Here is a 23,643-nt window from a genome sequence, read left to right as displayed (position 1 = left end):
GTTGCATTCCCACCAACACTCACACAACATACAGCAGCTCACACTGTGTCTGGCAGCGAGACCTCCGGCCTGCAGGGGGCCACACGTCCTCCTCCCTTTCCCCGGATCCGCCACCTCCTTTGCATCAGCCGGCAGCTCCTTCCCCTAACCCCGGGAGCCGTCAATCCCGCGTACGTGCGTCGGGGACGGGGTCGGAAACGTCAACGGACAGCAGGAGGGTGAAGGTCAAGGTCCCGCTGCGCCGTAAAAATGGCAGGGATGGCTCACTCCCGGACTTGTTCCGTGTTACGCGATGACGTAATGGAACGTGACGTGCGTACGCAGGAAGAGGAAGCGAAGGAGAAATAAAGGCGGCAATTGCTCATCTGTTCTGATTGGCCGCCAGTCACCAGTCCCGCCTCCGGGGTCAGCGTTAGCATACGGAGGCGAAGCCCGGAAACAAATATGCCGGCTGTTGGTATCAACGCAATGGTGAGGAAGTCCGATATTGTGGCGAGAGTTTCAAGGCAGGGTTTGTTTGAGCTTGAAAATTTAGGTTTCAAGCCTTTTGATACGGTATCAAGCAAAAGGTAGGATTTCACCGTATAATTTTCACATTGCATTACGTGGAGTTATGTCAAATATTTATGAACGAAGAAAGCTATCTAGTTTTATACTCGAGTAAATTGTGTTTTGCCATTCGGAGTCACGTCACATTCTAGTCCTTCAGTGAAGTCGTGGTCCTTTTTTTTTTTCTGACTTCACAAGTGGAATTTACGAGTTCAAGGCGTTCCCGTACGTACTTTCTGGTGTGAACTCGGAAAAGTCCGACTTTCAACCATTTTCAAATGCAAGCATTTAAATGAGGGTTTCAAACATGTAAGGGGCGGAGCTACTTGGCTGGCCAGGGGTAGGCGTGGCCATGGCCAGCCAGCCTTATCACTCCCATATCTTGAAGAAGAAATTGATACCTGAGACTTTTATGCCATTTTCACATAGATGCAGCATTATATATATTTTTAAATGAACGAATAGCTAGTTAGCATTTGAAATGAGGTTTCAAGAGCGAGTTAGGGCGTCCAATTAGGGCATCGAAATAACGGCAGCTCTCTATCAGCGGAATGGCTTCGCGGCGCTCTATTCTGCTGGCAGCGTCAGGTGAAGGGCCCGGTCTCCTTCCAAAGACCTTTCGGATGGCCGTCAATGGTCCCCGTGGGCTCCGCTAAGCTGTTACACTTTGGCAGCGCAGTCGCGCCCCTTCCCAAATCACCCAAACCCCCCTCTAGGGGGGCTCCCCTAACATCTGGCAGGAATGTAGCAAAGTCAAGGTCCCGTCCGGGGTGGCATGGCGAGGTCATGTGACACGGGGCTTTTAACGTTAAAAGGGAGCGCTCGCTGACTGGAGGATGTGGCCTCGGAGTGCCGAATGATAAAAGGCAGAAGGGGCGGTGGGATGTCGGAGGGGGGCCGGAGGGACAGACGTCAAGCGGGCTACATATGGCGTGCATGCTAAAGAGCAGAATTGAGTTCAGTGGTGGGGTCAAAAACATGAAAGTTTGATGTGCCTCAAAAAGGAGACAGTTGAAGTGACACAAGCTAAAGAAACATCACAGCAGCGTTTTCCAAACCTTTATTAGGACAAGGCACAGATTTGACGTTTGAAAAAAAAAAAAAAGTCATACCGTTCAAACTAGGGTGACCAGAGGCCCCGTTTTGCGACAGTCCTGATTTTGAACCGATACTGCAACGTGAAATGTAGTGAAACCAATCAATAAACCATAAACATGACGAACACAAACCTCGTTCCCTTCTCAACCTTGGACGACGCTACCAAAAAAGGCGGTTATGTCCGTTCGTCACGTCATCGCCTTTCGATTTTTAACACCTCTTCCTGTTCACTTCAAAATAAAATCGTCACCTATACAGTACTGCAATTGCAAAAAGGAACAAAACAACTCTATAGCACAAAAAAAATGCAACACCACAAAACAACAACAGGTTCTTCATTTACACTGACTTCAAATGAGGGTTTCCAACCCAGGTTAAGATTTGAAATGGTTACAAGGATTCACTGTTTCAGTGACCAATGTGATTGTTTCCCTGCACATTCTCCATTTTTTTTTCTCCCCTCGGTGAGTCAGCATCCAGCGAGACGTGTAAATGGGCATCAAACAGCTATGAGACGATGTTCACTTGGGGTGCTCGGATAGAAAAGGGGAGCGCCTGCGATGTAACGCGATAAGAGTAAGGCGGCAACTCCGCCACATTCCTTTTCTTCCATTGCACTCGTCAGTACTTACTCCAGCACAGGAGCTTGCTGAGCATACATTCTTAACAGAATCCCTTTTCAAATTAAATTTCAATGAGCCCCTCAGCTCATAAGCAGAGGCTCTCCTGACAACTTAATTCATAATTCAGTGCTGAGCCAGGACCCCGAGGGCCGTAATCGCCGCCTAAATGGAGGAGCCGCGCCACTAAATGGGATGTTTGTTTGCACCTAAACCTCTTTACGGCCGCCGAGTCCACAGCTCAGCACTGCGCCGGCCTGGGCAGGGGCCGGGCCGGGCCGTCTCGCTGGGGATGGGGGTCGGCACAATTTGCTGACCGGCTGCTTCGGAAGCCGAGGTTTTTTTTTTTTTGGAGATGTTTTAAAAGAGAGACGTTCACCTGGAAGCAACGCGCACAGACTAGAGCGCCTCATCGCATATTAATGTTCCAGTTGTTTAGGAGATAAAACATATGAGCGACGTCGCACAGCATTGTGGCTGGCAAGGAGGGCTTCAAGACAAGGCGAGGCTAGGCAGGGACAGCAACAGGAATTATTTATAATAAAGGGGGAGAAAATAATTCATAAATATATATTTGAGAAAAATCACATCAAATGTGGGAGGGGCTACAGGGGCCACACAAAATTTCTGTAGCCCCCCTCTAGCACCATCCCTGAGGCTATAAGATCTTAAATGATAGTATTTAATTTTCAAAGACATGGTTAGGGTGTCACATTGTTCTGTTTAGACAGGTTTGCACTCTAAAAACAGTTAGGTAAAAAAACAATGACCCAATATAGGTCAAAAAGGGGCTGACAGTAGGGTCAAAAATAACCCAGTAAGTGGGATGACCCAACATTGTTGGGTTATTCATTTAATGTAGCTCAACTTTTTGTTTATTCATTGAACCCAACTTTTTGCGGTTTTTTTTTTTTTTTTGAGAGCTCAGAATTGTTCATTCGGCAGTCTTACCGATTCAACATTTCATCATTGTTGCACTCTTTTTTTTATTTATTTATTTATTTTTCATATATATATATATATATATATATATATATATATATATATATATATATATATGTGTGTGTGTGTGTGTGTGCCACTAGTGCGTGAGTTAGTGCTCATTAAATCACCTGAAACCGAATACAAATCCCATATTCTTCACCTTAATTGCTAAAAAAAAAATTGACATATTGCGAAATTGACGTGATGACGTAACGCGTAACATTATTCGTCTTCCTGTCAACTTGGACGTACGCGCGACGTTCGCTGCTGCACAAAAAAAAAACAAAAAAAAAACAAACAATGTAGGAGCGTGTGGCTCCAAGACTTGCAGCCAGTTCTGTCGCGTCTTCAACAAAGTGGGAGTAAGCTTCGTCGTGTGGAGGCTGTTTTGCTACAAGAGGTCAGATATACAGTAATGCTAATAAAAAAAAACACAACAACAACCAAAAAAAACAATCGTTTCCAAATCATGCATGAAAACTGTTGCAGTAAAGTTAAGAGTACGTGAAGGACATAGAAGCAGCTCGTGTGGTTGGGGGTGAACAAAAGTTCATTAATTACTGGAGCACTCTTGATTCGACGCACTCCTTAAGAAAAAAAAAATAAAAAATCAGACGGCAGAACACTGAAGCGGTCGCGTATTATTTGAACAATCCGCTGTGTTTATTTAACCGTGACCGCTAATTCGCCATCTAATTCACGTGAGTTTGTGATGCTAATCGACCGCTAAGCTAATATGCCCTCGACGAGAAGGCGTGCACGTTTCTCTCGCGCAGCGCCCTAAAAGTGCACATTTGTCTTATTCATACCCGCTAGTAATGTCTAAAAGGAAACGGGGCATTTTCTCACTCCTCTGATAAAATAACCAGAGCCATTCACGGCAAAATAACGCTCGAGAAGGGTTGCCGCCGGTTTTTTAATAATACAATTTGCCCGTGATGACTGGCTGCTACCGTATCATTGGCGACACCCCCCCAACAACACGAGTTTCATCCACACAGGAGAGAAAATAGTGGACTTTTTTGACTCATGCAATTTGCCACTGACTTCTGAAGGTATGTGCTTTCATTGTATTTGCTAAGTAAATGTCCTTTAAGCAGTTATGTTACAATTCGCAGGGTAAGCACTATCTGGCCTGTTTTTATTTCCATTAGATTCCATTACAGTTGCTATATTTGCACTTTGTTTACATTTCAATTCTGAAAAAAAAAAAAAATGGTGGCTTAAATATTATTGCTGCCATAAAAGTGCTAATATTCTGAAGTGTCAATCACAAATCAATTGTTCAGTAATTATGACCAATACCGTCAAAAATATCGTCACCGCAAATTTCTTTTTCGGCCATATCAACCACCCCTATTAGAGATTAAAATCCTGGATTTATCTTGGTGCTGTAATTTGAAACCCTAAACCGCGCTTGAAACCCTAGCCACGTCTTCAAGCCCTAATTTGTCTCCAATTCCAAACAAATCGTTGGTGGACCACGCAGCAGCATCCCACAAGGATGCAAGCTTCCATTGCGTACACGGACTTGTTCGTAAAGCAGCTCTGTCAGCTCACAGATGAAAATGGAGCTCATTTACATGCTGGCATTGGTTGATGTGAGAGTTGAAAAATGATGCTTATTTATGGCAAACCCCCCCCCCCCCCCCCAAAAAAAAAAAAACAACAACAACAACTGAGATAGGCTCCAGCACCCCCCGCGACCCTTGTGAGGAATAAGCGGTCAAGAAAAGGGATGGATGGATAATTATTTATTTATTTTTGCTTGGTTAAAGGACAATTATGAATACAGAAGGCAAAAACACAATTCCCACTGAATAATGTGCAACCAACTGGTTTTTCATTTTTAGTAGGGCTGTCATTTTAACGCATTAATTACGATGCAAATTAGTAAGTAAAAAAAAATAAAGTAACAATTTATGGTGAGTGGCAAATCAATGCGTTTGAAATTTGGCCCGTTGAGGGACCCGTAATAGGCCGCAGTGGTGGGCAGCTCACGAAGGGAGCTTCTGGACAGCTGTCCTCTCTTGCTACGCACTTTCGAACGTCCTTATTCCGGTTTAACGTGGAAATAAATATACTTAAAATCACATTTATAATCAACCCCAATGGCTGATGTATTAAATTAATTACCAACGATAAAAATGAAGGACATTTAGCAAACCCGCAACAGTAGCCCAATTAAAATAAATGTTATTCCCAGAACGTGTTTGTGTTGCTAAAAATGAAGACAAAATGGAAATTCAGCAAAGAGAAAAAGAGAGAGAGAGCATGGAAAGAGACAGATGAAGATCCTGAGAGTGAGTAGGCTGACAGTGACATACCGAGTTTGAAACACAGACAGAATTTGCAGGCATGTGCTCTGACAAGCAGTGGACTATCAGGATTGTGATGTTGGGTGAAAAAAAATAATAATAATAAAAAAATAAACATTTGCCCTCAGCCTACTGACACTACAGTAATCCGTACCCGTCACCCTTCTAACACTTACCTTAACCCAGGTGCTTCTCAATTATTTTCTGTCGAACCCCCCGAGCGACTATAAAATTGTTATAAGCGCACCTCTGCATAACACTGTATCCTTAATAACGTAAAAGAGAATTAAAAAAAACAAAAGAAAGAAATATGGGCCAACTTACAACAAAGAATCGCTTTATTAACTGTAACAGAAAAGATTTAAAGTGCATATGAAATTCAAAAATAAAATGCATTCAAACTGATCACCAACATTAACTCAGGAACACAATATTAAAATAAAAACTTTAACCTGCAAAACAAAAATATCTAAAATAATTTGTCCTGATTTTTTAAAAATTTTTTGCTGCGTGCAAAGCGCGCATGCTCAGCGCAAACAAACCCCTCCGCCACCGAGCGAATGCTCCCTGCGCACACTCTGCCAATAATGAGAGCGCCACTGCCCCCTAATGTAGTGGAGGTGCAATTGCACTTTATTGTAGGACAATAAAAAAATAAAAATAAAAAAATAAAAAAGTATGTTCCCCGTGGTCAAACGCGCCCCCCTTGATGGAGCCTCGTGCCCCCCTGGGGGGGCCCCACCCCACTATTTGAGAAGCACTGCCCTAACCTCAGCATCTGAACCCTGTAGCTTTTCGCCACTACGACTTATCACAAATAATTAATCATATCACTGATAAACTCTACCAAGAAGATATTAATGTACACTCCCCATATGCATTTTTTATATATTTTTTTGCGCTGCATAACAACACGATAAGGGCAAAGGCAGAAGAAAATTCAAAGTATGTGTTAATGTCAATCTTTCAATGTTGAGTTTTTAAAGGGTTAAATCAAAATCCAATGTAGATCTCGTGAGATCTTTTGGGACTGCAAACGAATCCCACAAAATACCAAAGAAAAACATCATCCGTCCTTCAATGCTTTTTGCTCCTTCAGTTGATGATCGGACCGACCGAGGTCTTGCGCGACACGCCGAGCGCTGCCTGCGTGTCGCGTGAACGTCAAAAAGAAAAACACAGGCCAGATTATAATTAGCAATGAAAATGTTTGGTCGCGTCGCACTAACTCCAAACGCAAAGTTAATATTACTTGTCATCACACATGAACACGTTTCAAGGCGTCCGGGTGACAGCTGGATAATTCGCACTCGCGTTGCTCTCGTCAGACCGCAAAATCGGAAAAATATCGGGGTCCTGTCACTGAGGCTTGTTCACGCTCGGCGGACTGTAATTAGAGCCGCGGCGTCGGCCATCTACGAGCTGTCACTTTCGCTTGGCAAAAAGGTTGATTATTTATTTATTTTTTGCCTGCCGTGTGTTCATCACAGTCGAGTGAAAGGGCTGCTGGCCTGTCCGAGGGGACTTGATGATCATCACCTGACAAACAAAAATATCGGACTTAGCCCAATAAAAACACACTCACCCGACAGCAGCACGTTGCAGTTGTCTGTGTAATCGCTATCTGAGCACTCGCGTCATTATTTGGAGGACTAGATTATTATTTTTTTAATTGTTCTACAACAGCAGTACTCTTAAAGCGATACGATTATTAACTCATTTACTCCCAAAAACGTATAAATACGTTGTATTTTTAAATATTTGGAGTGTCCCAAAGACGTATTTATACTTTTTTTTATTTTTTTTTTATGTTGCCTCTCTACTGCAGAGAACGGTTAAAGCAATCGTAGTTATTGCAAAAATGGCCAGCAGGTGGCAGCAGAGTATAAGAGATCAACCAGGGCAATGTTGAAAACAGGCTGATTTCCCCACAGTTCTAAGCAAATTTGTGAATACTGATTTAACTTAGCTATATTCTAATACTAATTGCTGCAAAACGCAAACAGATAGAAACACTTTTTTTTTCCTGATGAAAGAAGAGACTCTAATCTTTCTTTTGGTAGGTTCCATGTTTTTATAGCAATAGAACACAATATTCTGTGGGCCTTGCAAAATTAGTCAAAAATCCAGGAAAACAGCCGGTTGCTTCAGTGAAAATGGTTGGGAGTGAACGAGTTAATGATTTTCCAGTTTTGGATTAGGCATTGTGTACAAAGAATAAAAGTGCAAATATCTCTGACATCCTATTCCCTGAATTTTATTTTAAAAGTTTGTATTCATTTTTTTTTTTTTTTCCTTTCGGACACATTACAGTTTACATCAATCACATCACATCATTTGCAACATTGACATCCGAAAGAAGGGCTGACGGGTAGAAGCCGAGGCTTATTCGAGACCCGTCCCCATCGACCCATTACTATAACGCATCAATCATATACATTATTTAGAATAGTCATTAATTTTTATCGTTATCCATCCCATACTATCCCAGACACTGCTCGCTCAGTTCATCTTGAATGTCCGTGTGTAGATTGTGGCTAGTCCCAGTCATTTGGAAGTGGTGAGTCGGTCCCCAGACGCCACCAGCAAAAAGTATCAGACTTTGAAGGTACCGTGTGGAACGCCATGTTCCTGCTTCCTGGTCACGTGATTGTGATGACGTATCCCGTGCGTAACCGGAAGACGTCTTCGTTCACTTCAGTGGGAATTTGCTGACGTAATGCGCGACACAAAGACGTCTTCGATCCCAAATACTGCACCAATTCTGTTCAGAGTAAAGTCCTCAAGACGTCCGGTTTCATGTCATTCCGTGTGGGGGTGGGGCAGAGCAGGTGGGCCACTCCTAATGTGGGCTAAAGCGTGCTTAGCACACGACATGTAGCTTAGCCTAGCAGAGTACAAGTCACCCGGATGTTTACCGTCCACTTTGGACTCACCGGCGGCTGCATCTGCCAGTTTGATCCGGCTTTTGTACTGCTTTTGAAGAAGTGCTTTTTTGTTGTAAGGCGTAATTCCACTTTTGATGTCCGCCGTGGGACGCCATAATTCCTCGCGAGTGTCTTTGCTGTCATTCATTCCATGTGTATTTTACGGACGCGATACGTCACGATAATCATGTGACTGTCCAAAATGCCCGATACAGTATTTAACAAAAAAATATTGATGAAAAGTGCTTTTAAATCATAATTGCTCAACATAAATTGGTAATTTTTCTTAGGGAAGAGTTGAAATGAACCATTTCACAGAATAGCTGGTTAATTTTTCATAAGTCTCGTGTTCCCTTAAGTCCAATTTTTGGCGTCGTCCAAATACCTCTGGTTGTGACGCAACAGGTCTGGTGTGGGAGTAGAGGGGTTGGGTAAGGCCAGAGGCACTGCAGCTGTCTCTGGACCTGATTGGTCCCCACGACACACCGCTAATCCCATAACCACTATTAACCCCTTACTATGATAAGAAGTTTACTTCATGTATTTTAGTCTGGGTACTAAAATCTACGTGGCATTTTACTACTACTTCTTTTTCAGTCCTTACAATAATGTCTCATGCATATCTAAATCTAATCTAAAATAACCATAACATGTTTATATTCTGTGCACTTGCTTTGGTAGCCTCATGAAGGCCATCTGGTGACATATTGTAAAATGTAACCCAATGCTTGATTGACATCTCTTATCACATTTTTTGCTGACGTCAGAGGTTAAAGGGGGGTGGCCCCCATGAGGGGGAGTTGCCATCTAGTAATGGAAAGGTCATCACCCTTCCCTCCTCCTGAGACCGTGTGACCTCCAGTAAGACACAAGACCCGTTACAGTGAAAAACTGAAAACTGGCACTCTGTGGGACGATGTCATCATCCCAAGCAGTGTTGGTCATGGTTTCTCACACTACTCCTTACCTAACCATAACTCCAGCCGCCAAATCTGAACATTAATTGTTACCCGAATGTTTTGTCCCCACACGGTAACGAAAAAGTTGTCAAATCTTCCTTGCGGTTTCTCGGTCAGGTATTTTCAGGACACCGATATTTCTCTTCGAAACAAGCAAAGGGGGCTTTAAATTGTTTAGTGAAGGAATATCTTCACTCCCTCACCATGCAATTTTGCCCAAAAAGAGAAAGGAAATACGCATCGCCGTCTGCTGCAGCAGAAGTCAGGAAAAGTGCCTCTCTCACTTCTTCCGATTGTCGGCAAAACCGAAGTTTTCGGACATTATTCCTGTCAAGCAGGGTAAGAATGAATTTATATGACTGCATAGTTTGAATGTGTTGTTGGTATTCATAGTAAATAGTAAGTCAGCAAACGCGTGGACGGTTAGCTACGAGTAGCTATCGTTAGCCTTTGGCTAAAAACAACAATGGAGAACATTACCTTAGTACAGACGAAGTCGTTTCTGGTCATTTTTAGAGGGGTTAGACTGGTCGTGTGTGCAAAGTTTTGTTCTGTTGGCATTTATAGTAAATAGTAAGTCAACAAAAGTTTGGACGGTTAGCTACCCGGAGCTATCGTTAGCCTTTGGCTAAAAACAACAATGAAGAACATTACCTGAGCGCAGACGTGTCGTGTCGTGTGTGTGCTCTTCCACAAAGTTTGATCCAGCGCCAACATTTTTCGTAGTTGTTTGAGGGTTTAGGGAAGGGAATAAACCGGACAGTGTCTCTCTTACACAAGCCGTGACTACCGCAGGATGTCGGTTAGTCAATCGGGATAACGGCAATCACTCTTATACAAGCCGCGACTGCAGCGTTTAACCATTTTATTGATTTTTTTTTTTTTTCTTGACTTTGGATAACCACCCAGTGCACCACCGGGAGCTGGATTGCTTTTGTTTGTCCGCAGCAAAACGCCAAAACATGCCTTTGCAGACATAACGTCTTGCGTCTTGATTGGTTTACGAGGTCATGCGGGCGTGGTTTACGGTACTACAGCACAAACGATACCCTTGCATTATGTTAAGACTCTTTTACTTTTTTTGTCACAGCTTTGTTTGCCATAGTTGTTTGTTACTGCAATACTTGTGTAGCTCATACTATCAGAGACAAATTCCTTGTGTGTTTTTACATACTTGGCCAATAAAGATGATTGTGAATCTTCTATTTAAATCGATTCATAGCTAGTCTTTGTCAATGTAAAACGATAACAATGAGCACCTGCACGAGTCTAAAGAGAGCCGACCAGCATGCGAGTCTGTCAGGTTTTTTGTTTTTTTTCCCAGTAAAGTGTTGCTTCCAGCTGCGAGTGTGGACACAGGAACCATAGAAAAGACGCAGCGCTTGTTACTTCAGGGGGGCTTCTAAAGAGGCCGGACCGCACATGTCCGCCTGCGCCATTACCCCGCCTTAACAGCGGTGATTTGTCGTTCGCGCCCGGTGCGACGTGGCGCACCGGGAGTGAGCTCTATTAAAAAGTCATTAAAGCCGAGAGAAAGCGCGGCTGACTCTGAGCGTCTTGCCGAAAGGCTCCGGTGGAAATTACTCCATCCATCATAATTACACCAACTGGCCAGTGGGCTCTGTGAGGCCAAGGGACGCCGATCCCACCATGACCTCACCCAAGTGGCTGCGAGGAGGAAGACGAGGAGGAGGAGGAGGAGGAGGAGGCAAGAGATAAAGCGAGGAAGGAAATTTGAGGCCCGGAGGCAAAAGGAGGGAAATAAGGCTGGATTTGGAGGAATATATCTTCTCCGCGTGTGAGCGTCTGGCTTTTTGGTCCCGATGACATCAGATAACAAGCTGGCCTCCCTTTTGTCCGCAGCATCCTGAAAGCTCTGGCAACTCGTATAAAATGGCCGCCGTGATGTCACCAAATTGAGTCACGGATGCAATAATTGTCATTTTTTTTTGCTACTCTAACGCGGACATGATGGCAGTGGCCTGGTCGGATGCATTCACATCAGATTGCTAAAAGCAATTACCATGACTCCAAATCCAATTTTTAACATTATGGGAAGGCTTCTCAGAAGTACTGCTTTTTTTTTTTTTTTGTGCTTTAAGAGGGTTGAAATGACAGACCTGAGGGCCTGGATGCACTCCCTACAACATCAGAGTAGCAGTGAGGCGATTCAACTTTTCTCATTATGTTGCTTAATAGTGTGTATGGCCTTCACTTGAATGTATGAGCAGCACTGGGGCGAGTTCTTGAATCAACAAATGTGCTCCATCGGTGGACTTTCCTCCCGACTTCGGATCGGGGCACCTGCAAACTGATTCAACTTTCGTCACAAAGTGGCTCAGTGTTGTTTCTGACCACCATGTGCCAGTATGCGTTCCCTAAAATGCCTAAAATCCCCTCGGATTTGTCTTCACCTCCAGAACAGGATCAGTGCTAGGAGTGTTGACGATATATATCGATATCGCGATAAATCGTGATACTTTGTCTCCCGATGCATTATCGATACGCCTGCGCAAGTATCGCGATATTTGTAGTTAATATTCAGCCACTATAACGGCTCCATTGTTCATGACTTATTGAGCAATTACTTGGCGGGCCACTAGGGGGAGCACCCCATAAGAGTGGCGGGGAAATGGATGGAAGTATTCAGGCAAAGAAGACTCATGAGCTTAGTTTTATATATATATATATATATATATATATATATATTATATTTATATATTATATTTATATATTTTTTATTATAATACTATGATTTGTTTTTTATTTTTATTATCTATTAATTATTTCTTTTTATTTATTTATTATTTCTTTTTATTATTCATTTGATTATTTTTTATTTTATTTATTTATTTGAATTATTATCTTTATTTTTTCTGATTAGTTTTATCATAGATTATCGTGGATTTAAGACCTGAGCAATATATCGATAATCGCGGTATCGTCATATAGTGAGATAATCGTTATCGTGAGCCTTGTATCGCATATCGTATCGTGATGTTCCCACCCCAAATCAGTGCATCAGCAATCCGAACCAATTCTGTGAACTTCTGCACAATGCAGTTCCTATCTGTATGGACTCCCTACAAGTCTGGTTACGTTGAGACAACAAATCGTCTGCTCACCGGAATCAAAGAATCAACAAGCTGATCTCCTTTCTGTGAATTTCCCAGTGGTGTGTGTAAGAGTTATTTAACCCTAACCCTTTCACACACTACTGTGTGTATGTGGCATCCATGTACCTGTGTGCACTCCCTATAATGTCTGAGCAAGCTCTGAGCCACTCGAACCCAGATCAGGGCATCAGCAAGCTAATTTATTGTCTGTGAATGTTCACATAAAATGATGGAAATATTTGGTGTCAACTCCTTCCAGGCCTGGATGAGGTCTGCAACCCTATTACAATGTGCATGTATGCACTCCCTACAAATTTGTGATCGATTCCGTCATTGTTTCTCCAAAGAGATGATTTTGAGCCGTGTATTTATTGTATCCTTCTGACAAAACTGTGATCATATTGTCAGGCTCTCTGGCATGTGACATCGCTCACCCGTAATTACTGTTTTTTTTTTTTTTTTTTTTTTTTTTTTAATGGCCAATTTTTGATTTACTGTAGGAGCTTTTTGTTTTATCACACACATTTCGACGTGTTCGTTACCAGGCCCGGATTGGAAAGCAGCGCTGTCAGAAAGGCAAACAGCTCAATGTGCAAACTGTCAAAATGTTTTACGCTGTAATTTAAGCAAAGTTTTGGTCTTTAGCTTTGCTCATTGTGACCTAGCTTGACAACATTAGCGACACTCACACAAGCTAATGAGCTCGCAGTTTGATGAGGATATGATTTTGTTGCCTTAGAATTTTGTAGTTGTGTCTTGTAATGTTATAGTCCTGTGGTCTTCTCGTCTTTTTCTGAGAGTGTGGTCTTGTGGTTTTCTGGTGTTCTCGTGTTATGTTCCCAATGTCTTCTGGTCTTACAGTCTTGTGGTTTTCTACTCTTGTTTTTGTAGTGTTATGGTCTTGCAGTCTCATGGACTTCTGGCTTTGTAGTTTTGTGGTCTTGTAGTCTCGTAGTCTTTAGGATTTCTCTTGTCTTGTGCTATTGGAGAGCCTACTAGTCTTGTAGTTTTTTGGTCTTCTGGTCTTGTAGTCTTCTTGAGCTTCGTCTGCTCATGTAAAACCAGAAGACGAGGGAGCAGCCACCACGACCGACCAGTCTGGTTCATCCTTCATGAACAAAGTTTCCTCTGACTTTATTAATATGAGCAGAAGTGGACTTTAGCGAGTGCAGCATCCATTCATTTGTATTCACTTACTAAGTTTCACCGTTTATTTTCGCATTTTAAGGTTGATCCATTCAAGGCAATTTTGTCAATTTTACAAGGGTGATTATCTTTGCAGACAGTTGTTGTTGTTGTTGTTGCACGAGTGAATGTCACCTCCAGCTTCTCTGTCGTGGTTTATTTCCACAATTCTGCCCAGCAACAATGCACCCCCCCCCCCCCCCTTTGGCTGCGATTTGAAGCTCATTTGCATGAATAGAGCGAAGTGAGGGAATTACAAGTGTTCATTGGCCAAAGTGAACAAAGTTTTAATCCAAAACTTTTGTGGAGATGCCCGTGAGCAAGGTGCCTTCATGTCAGTCTTTGCAGGGAGAACAATTTATCGAGGACGCAATGGAATTTTCACATGGAAAATAATAATAATAATAATAATAATAATGATGATAATAATAATAATAATAAAATAGGATGGATTATTGTTGTGGCTCAACAACTGATAAATCGGGGAGGACTAAATACTAGGGATGTAACGATATCCAAACATCAAGATACGATGTTTTCACGATATGAAGGTCACAATATGATAATTATCACGATATTGGGGGGTGGATGTTGGTGGGTGTTTGTTTGTCAATACAAAAAAAAGGTCACAGTATTGTTAGAAAAAAAAAAACAGAGAGAGAGAGAGAGATACTAAAAAAAAAACATTTTGTACAATACAGCAATGTAAAATATAAAAAAATATAAATAATATATATATTAGGGGTGTGAATTGCCTAGTACCTGACGATTCGATTCGTATCACGATTCACAGGTCACGATTCGATTCGATACCGATTAATCCCGATACGAATTTATAAGTCGATTGTTGCGATTTTTTTTCATTCAAATTTAGAAAATACTAATCAGTACGCTTGTAGAGTAAGATTTATATGAAAATGTATTATTTATTTATCTGAAATTTCAGTCTTATAGAGGTTGTAATCTGTTTCATGTTTGAACAGCATTAAAATAAAATATTAAGGCTTAATGTTCCGTTCATATAACATTCTTCCATGCTCAAGGTGTGAATCCTAACCCGAAGTCAGACGTTTTGTTGAATATTTTTCCATTAAAAATGGAAGTTTAAAAATCGATTCACACACACACACACACACACAAAAAAAGGCAATGATGATAAGACGTTGAATCGGTAAGACTACCGAATGAACAATTCTGAGCTCTTACAAAAAAAAAAAAAAAAAAAAATTGATTTTTTTTATTGAATCGATTCGAGAATCGCGCGATGTAGTATCGCGATATATCGCCGAATCGAATTTTTTTTAGCACCCCTAATATATATATTAAAAAAATATCTAAATATAAAGACACTTACTTGCTAATGCAAGCAAACATTGAGTTCCTCCACATATTGATTTTACGTTCCCCTTCATCTGACCATTAGCGTGGATTTTAAACATAAAAGGGCCAAAACATGCCTTGTGAAAATCAAACGGCGCTAAAAAAAAAAAAAAGTAGCCACCAGAGGGTGCTAGAACTACACAAATGGAAATCAACCTGACTTTTTTTTTTTTTTTTTTTTTAAACAGATGTGCTGCTTTTAATATCTTGACATGACCGCGGCGATTTATTGTGGCAGTTTTAATATCGCAATATCACGATAGTACCGTTATCGTTACATCCCTACTAAGTACAGCCCACTCTATTCTTTTTCAACAGTTGTATAACACTAGTTGCATTAATTTATCCCCCCCCCCACCCCCCCACATCCTAAAATTGTTTCAATCAGATGTATTCACTCATTTTTGTATTCACTTCTTGATTTGTTGTAAATAATAAAAATACAATTTAAATATATATATCTATATTAAGTGATTATTGAAATTATTCACAAACATAAGAAATATCAGCTTGCATTATTATTTTAATAACTGAACCGTTTTTCATAAAAAGTAAATAAAAAAAAAACATTTAAATTACACTATTAAATAAAGTAATTGGATAATTTATCCTCATTAATATGGTTTTTCATTCGTTTTTGGCTTAAAGCTGACAAATATTTTACTTGGTACTTTCTGATTTTTTATTTTATTTTATTTTTTTATTCAGCATGGTAGGCATGTCTATCACAAGTATCTGGATGTCTTTTATTTTTATTTTGAAGCCCCCCCTTCCCATCAAATGGACTTTTATGATCAAGCGTCCACGGGCTTGATATTTTTCACTCTCCATCTCATTTTGCATTCAGCAGACACACTTTTTGATGTTTGTCTCGCCGCTGGTGGTGCCTGGCGCCCGCGTGTTGCGAGATGCGCGAGCGAGCTGGCGGCCTCGCCGACGGGCTGGTGGAAAACATCGGTTTGGAGGCAACCGATGGGGGACAAAGCGGTGCACGGCAAGGACAAAACACCGCTTTCGAAACGTCACATGTGGCAATGAGAGATGAAACGCGGATTGTGCGTGGAAGTGGGACAAAATATATCAAAAATGATCTGCTGCGATGCAATTTTGATCCACTGGCGTTAAATATGGATATTGCTATTAAATATCAAGGTGCTGAAAAGGAATTCCTCTGCTGCTTTGATGTCTTCAAGGCTCATCCTGGCGAGGATTTGCGGGAAATTGGCTCAGTAGCACCCCCCGGAGTTCTTTGAAAACTGAGCCCCTGAAGCCAGTTTCACTTAACAACGTGGAATTCCGAAAGACATATCTATCATGAGTCGACCCACAAAAAAAAACATCTCCAAAATTTATACCTGAACTGACACAGGAAGTTGTCATCTTCTGCCCGAACCCAGCCGGGATAGGCTCCAGCACCCACTTGCGACCCTTGTGAGGAAAAGCGGCACAGAAAATGGATGGATGGATGTCTACCATGATTCGTCCCAACCTAAAAATCACAACAGTCCATGCTAGAAAATACACAGGAAGTCAGTCATTTTGGTTAGAAAACCCCAAAATGGACTGTGTAGTGCCTCTCTATTTTTTATTTTTTTTAAAGCAAAATTAATTTGGTAAACATGTCAATCATGAGTAGGACCAAAAAAATAAAATAAAAAAATCTCAAGAAGTAATAATAGGAAGTCAGCCATTTTGTCCAGTTCCAACTAACTGACGTCACTGCGTAGCTCCCGCTCCGCCTCCCGGAGGGCAAGCCTCCCATAACAAATGAATGTAGAGAGCTTGATTTTCGGCGAGAGTTTTCGTTAAAAGGTGGGAAATAGGTCACAAAAAAAACGTCCCAAGTAGGTCACTATATTACCGCGACTCATTGAAAACCAGTCGTTTGGAGCCGCTAGCTACAAAAAATATGGCGTTTGTTGGAGGACAAAGTGGAAGAGGAAGCTTAAGGTATGTTGTTTTTGGTTGAAACCGTATCGATCACTACTTTCATGGTGTAAATAGTCATTCATGAAATCGTTTGCGTCCGGATATTTCCGTGTTTCTGTGTATCAAAGTCATCAAGCTAACTTAGCTCGCTAGCTGCTAACAAACAGACCAAGCTCGAGTTAAAGTTTTAATTCTGATAATCGTTAACTTTTTGTTCAAAATTACTTGAAAATTTATGCAAAAACAGTATGAATGATTCACTAAAGATAATATGGCAATTTATGTAATTTATGATCAGGGGTTATTGTAATGACCCACTGTATATGAAAAAGAGAAAAACTACCTGATATAAAATGATCTGAGCTTATCCTCGTACTTTTTTGTGGGTGCAAAGCAGTTGAGTCGTAGTTTCATGCGAGCCACTGTGCTTGTCTTTCAATCCTCACTGTCTTCCGAAGGGTTTAGACGAAGGAACGATCTCATTTCTCTTTGAGCCATTAGAGCAAGTTCACCATCGCAATGGTCGCTGATTTATCAACCGTTTGACCTACTTTCTAGCTCACACTGATTTGTTTTCTAATTGACTCGCATTGACGCCCTGCCCTCCACTGCAAGGGTCTATTGTAGGGATAGACCGATTATCGGCTGGGCCGATTATCGGTGCCGATATTCAGCATTTTGAGAAATATCGGCATCGGCCATTTTGAAGAATCATATGGCCGATAATAGATCCTTTTTTATTTATTTTTATTTTTTTTAAGTGTTAACTTCAGGGAACTAATTTAAATGTAAATTAAAAAAAAAAAAGTTTTTATTTTCATTTTTGTCGACCCTGGGAACTCTCTGCACCTTCTGTTTTTGATTGAAATTAAAACTAAGATAAGTAAAAATTTAATACTTTGGATATTTTGAAATTTTTGAAGACTTATTTTTTGTAGAAAATAATTGTTTGTTTTTATTTAACTTTTGAAAACATGCTACTGCGCCTGGTAGATCCCAGAACTTGTGTATTGACTAAGATTTTTTGAAAAAAAAAAAAAACTTAAAAATATTTTACTAACCCTAAAAGTTGCTCAATAAACATGTGCTTTAAAATTAAAAAAAAAAAAAAAAAAAAAAAGATAAGAGCTCGAGTTTGTATTTTTTCCAAATTTTGATGTCCCTTTTTAGTGAAAATGAATATCGGCTCCAAATATCGGTTATCGGCATCCTTCACTACTAATAATTGGTATCGGTATCGGGCCCAAAAAAACCTTATCGGTCTATCTCTACTATTGAGCCCCTCAAGCTAGTTTCACGTAGCAACCTGAAATTTGGTTGTCGCGTCTATCATGAGTAGACTAAAAAGGCGCATGAAGCCATGACACAGAAAAAACAGCTGTTTTGGTTTTTAAGTCCCCAAAACTGACTTGGTCACGCCTCTCTGATTTATTCATTTTTAAATCCAGCCCCTCCAGTGAGAAACGTAACATTTCAGAGGAATATATCTAACATGAGCAGAACCATAAAGTGAAACTCTCATAAGTCATCGCCATCGTTATCATTGGAAAATGACATCGTACCAAACGCAGCGTGCTATTTCCTCTCAAAGTAGAATAAAGATAGATGAGAAAGAGGGGCCGGTGCAGTTGGAGTGGAGGCTGCTAAATGAAAGATCAGGAGCGGTGGAGAGGAAGAGGAGTGGGTGGCAAGCGGTGGCGTATTGTCGAGGAGTAGGTGGAGGAAGAGAAAGAGCTACACTTGGGGGGGGGGGCTCTCTTCAGCTTGTTGAGTCACGTCTGCCAGGTTGTAGCGAAAGGGGGCGGGGTGGGGTGGCGAGCGTGCGATGCTAACACGCATTTCTATTATGACGCGGTGTCAGCGGTCAGCTTCCTGTTGCCTGGTTACTGCGTGGCGGCGCCGTCTGCGTTTGGATGTGTCATCCCCCCCCCCCCCGCCGGTGGGTGTCTGCACGACTCCGCCATCGCTACGTCTGCTGCCGCTAACAAGTGTCATCGTGTTGACAGGGGGCGCTAACTAACTGTGGCTACGGGCTACACCGTTGGGGGCCAGCACTGAGAAGTAACGAAGTACAAATGTATATTTTTTTTCAGATATCTGTACACTCCTTGAGTATGTCTTTTTCTGATGACTTCATTTTAAGTCCCTACAATTGAATCAAGATATATATGCGCTCTAGTTTTGACTTTGTCAAAACAGGTTTGCTACTTTTTCAACCTCCGTGGATGACAACACAATGTAAAGAAAGACATATTGGTGGGCAAAAAAACAGTGATAACAGCGACATATAGCAGTGCTTCTCAATTATTTTCTGTTATGCCCCCCCTAGGAAGAAGAAAACATCTCACGCCCCCCCACCCCCGCACGACTATAAATATAAATAAATATAATTATCTCCGTCTCTCTCCGCCTGATTCTCATCCTTGTTAAATATTTTTTTTATGGTGTCACTTGAGGGTCTGCTACACTTCGTGCCTACACTTCATATACTTACTCTTCTGCGAGCGAATGCTCCCTGCGCACACTCTGCCAATGAGAGCGCCACTGCCCCCTAATGTAGTGGAGGTGCAATTGCACTTTATTCTAGGATAGTTTAAAAAAAAAAAAAAAATTCCCTGAGGTCAAAGGCGCCCCCCTTGGCGAAGCCTCGCCCCCCTCAAATATCAAATATCAAAACTCAAATATCCTATCTCAAAATATTAGAATATTTCCTCAGACCAAGTAAACAAAAGGCCATAATCCGCGATATTAAAACACTAAAAGGCTTGCAATATTTCAGTTGATTTGTAATGAATCCAGAATGGCATTTTTGCTTATTTAATTGCATTACGGAAAATAATGGACTTTATCACAATATTCAAATTTTCTGAGACAGTCCTGTAAACAAACAATTCACTCCCATTCACACCTAAGGACAATTCAAAGTTGTCAATCAACAGCCGTGCATGTACAATAAAAGGTAAAAGGGATGGCTGTTATACATATTGTCAAAGTTCATGTTTAATTTTATTATAGTTAGAGATAGACCGATATGCTTTTTTCAGGGCCGATACCGATTCCGATTATCGGTAGTCAAGGAGGCAGATAACCGATATTTGAAGCCGATATTCATTTGCAGTAAAAGTTAAAATGTTGGCACCAAATTTTTGAATAATGCAAACCCTAACCGTTCTTTACAATGGATTCTCACACTACACTTTTCATTTTACATCCTTCTATCTGCAATAAGACGTTGGTGGCGGGGGGAGTTAAATGTGGGGGCCAATGTGACATTACCTTTTATAGCATTTGGGATACTTGTAGTTTTATTCTATAAATGTTATATTTTTATATTTTGAAGTATTAGGAGGAACCCTGTCATTCAAAATGTGCATCAGCTGTGGCATTACTTATTACTACAGCAAAAATAAATAAAAAAATTCCATGAGAAAAACTATTCATCCCTGAACACCATACAGTTCTTGTAGACCTTATTATGATTATTGTTATTGTTACCATATAGACAGTTTTGATAAGCTGAGGATCTTAAATCGAGAACAGCAATATCATGCTACTCCTCTCTACAAGAGAACTGTCAAAAGACACTTCATCATGTAGTTTACTGCCACTTAGGATGCCCCAATCAACGCAGAAAAAGGGTTGAGTAAAATAACTTGGTTATAATAATAGTAAGAATAACTTGGTTAAACAGACATTGTTGCGGTGGACCGCTGCCAGTTTCTGCTGTTTAATGTGTTTTACACTTATAGACACGTGTGTGTATATGGGCACACTATTCTCTCACTACTGTACTGTACTGTATCACTTAATGGCACAGATGTACTTGTCTAAGTAATAACTGGGCTGCAACATTGCTAATTCACATTAACAAGCACTATCTTAGCTGTCCACATGAATAGTTACTAACACACGAGAAAGTTATACAACACACCAAACATGAGCTCATTATTCAAAGTATGATGCACGTAACGAAATTACATCACTGAACATTAATTGCAGCCGACTACGGCCGTAGATGTTACATATTAGTGGCATCGATTGAGAGGATAATGTCCCAAATGACGGCAGACATGACGTGAAAAGAGAGACAAAACGAGCAAATAAGCACACTATACTTTAGTGCACTTCTCTACTAATGCCAAACATACGGAAGAGGACACGTTCGTGTAGTTAAACGGTGTTTGAGACACTTAATTTGTTACGGAGCGGACTTTAACGAGGTGCACAACGAGCTGTCAATCAAATCGACGTCGAAGCTTAAGGCACACAATGGCAAACCAGTGCGACAAATAAACACAATATAAAGTAACTAAACGCTATTTAGTGTCACTGTGGCATCTCACTGCATAATAACCGCTATGCAACAAGTAGTGGACTTGACCCAGAATGCAATGTGTGCGTCACGAGAGGTAAATATAATGACGTTACTCTACTCTTAACATGGAACTAGACAATATAATAATGACAACTGTTAATATTTGGAACCTTTCTAACAAACATTATTTACTTAATTAAGTGAAAATGTGTGTGATTCCCTCCCGGAGTAGTTCAAGTAGCGAATTAGCTACTGGGTGTTAGCCTACATGCTAAGCTGAACACACCACTGTTAGCTAGCGGGGATTCAATGCAAGGCAATGCAGCTCCATTCATATAGTGCATTTAATACACAACATAATTCAATGTGTTTAGCTTATCATGGTGATACGATCGGCGGGGTCTCTTCTCTTTTAACTTACCTTCGAAGCATGTGTCTGTCGCGTTGTGTCCGTGGGTGCGTGTGTGACCGGCTACTGTGATACACGGCATACACTACTGATTGGTTCTGGCTCTTGCACGGCTAACCAATCAAATGCTGCTATGGGCGTTACATTGCTGGAGTTGGACTCCATAACAGACAGAGACGCTCTGGGCTGCATTCGAAGTGAAAAGACGGAGTTTTAAATGGATCGCTCATATCGGCCGTCAGATTAATAAAACAGACCGATACCGATATGTACCAATATGTCAAATATCGGCCCCGATTATCGGCCCGACAGATTATCGGTCTATCTCTAATTATAGTACCATTTCCCGTTTTTAATGCACTGAATAACAAGCTACACGACTACTACTTTGATTACAGTCATTTTCCCCACACAAGTATTCATAGCTCGATTTAAGTGTGAGTACTTTTTGCCTCCCCTGCGCCGGGGCGGCAAACGTGGAGCAGGGGTGACGGCAGCTGGCGTTTTCGGAGCCAACGTGCTCCCTGCGCGCCGGCCCGGGTGACCCCGCGTAACCTCGCTTATCAATCACCTGTGGTCTTGACAGGCTCCGCTCGGCGGAAAACGTACATTTCCAAAATGCCCCCCCCCCCACGCCCACATTCAGGATGATGGATGATTTAGGATGGTTCGCAAAGACCCCCCCCCAGAGGGGGGTGGCTCCTACAACGCGTGAAGCCTGGCGGACACACGGTCTGGATGTTATCAACCCATTAAAAGTGCTGTTATCAGCTGCCAGTGGGACAACAGACCCAACCGAGGGGCTCGCGCCCGCATAAAAACGGCCGTGTTTACACCCCAGTGACTGACACTTTGTGGTAATTACAGGTGGAGTCTGAAAGACGAAAAGGTGACCGAAGAAGACGTAGTGGTGAGTGAATCAATCCAAATGTTAATCATATAGAAAAAGATAGTAAATCATCTTCGTTGTCAACACCAAGGTTATATTAGTTAACTAAAACTAAGAAAAACAAAAAAATTTCGTTAACAAAATAAAATAAAAACGAAAATGCTTTTTAAAAAACGAAAAAACCAACTGAAACTAGAATTTATGTCTACAAAACTAAATATAAAACTCAAGCACACAAGCACATTACGTTCCCCTTCATCTGACCAATAACATGGATTTCAAACATAGAAGGTACAAAACATGCCTTACAAAAATTAAACTGCATGAAAGAACTAGCCACCAGAGGGTGCTAGAACTGCACAAATGGAAATCAACCCGACTTTTTTTTTTTTTTTAACAGATGTGCTGCTTTTAATATCGTGACATGACGACGACGATATATTGTGGCAGTTTTAATATCACAATATTGCTGTTATCGTTACATCCCTACTAGACAGACGGTTGACACTAAATTGTGAAGCAAAGTTTGAGCATTCCCTATCAAAAAACTAAATTTTTTTTTTTTTTTTTTTTTGTGTCCTTGTTCATTGTCATTCACCCAAAACGTACGACGCTCACAAAGAAGCAAGACATACAAATGATGTACCATTTTTTTTTTCCCTTGAAGTCTCTCTATTAATATTTTATTTCACAGCTTTTGTGTTTTGTTGTGAGCACAGTGTGGAGCATTTTACCGAAAACAAAAGCGTCGGTGCAGTCATGCAAATAACAAAGCGGTCGGCCTTGACAATAAACGCTTCACGCCGCGTCATTCAGACAACGATGCCTGTGATGACTCGATGCGTTTGAAGGCCGGCAGGCGTTTCACCACCGTTCTGATTACGTAAACGTGTTTAACTCATTTGCTCCCAATAATGTGTAAATACGTTTTTTTTTATGTTTTAAGTGTCCCAAAGACGTATTTA

At 41.2% G+C, this 23,643-nt stretch overlaps 1 protein-coding gene across 5 annotated transcripts in view; it reads left to right on the top strand.

Annotated features, from left to right (window-relative positions):
* Positions 1 to 237: 237 nt before the first annotated feature.
* ntrk3b (neurotrophic tyrosine kinase, receptor, type 3b) overlaps positions 238 to 23,643 on the top strand; it is a 284,546-nt gene continuing 261,140 nt past the window's right edge. For 2 of the 5 annotated variants that reach the window (XM_077520229.1, XM_077520224.1), the window contains exon 1: positions 238 to 471. The gene's annotated coding sequence lies outside the window, so the exon portion shown is untranslated. Of the gene's footprint in view, positions 570 to 22,656; positions 22,700 to 23,643 lie in introns of all 5 variants that reach the window. The other 3 variants (XM_077520227.1, XM_077520226.1, XM_077520228.1) reach the window with 3 other exon arrangements.

The sequence above is a fragment of the Festucalex cinctus genome, chromosome 4, assembly GCF_051991245.1.
Source record: "Festucalex cinctus isolate MCC-2025b chromosome 4, RoL_Fcin_1.0, whole genome shotgun sequence".
NCBI lineage: Eukaryota > Metazoa > Chordata > Actinopteri > Syngnathiformes > Syngnathidae > Festucalex > Festucalex cinctus.
Note: the sequence above shows the minus strand (reverse complement) of the source record. Positions and strands in the feature narration are given on the sequence as shown.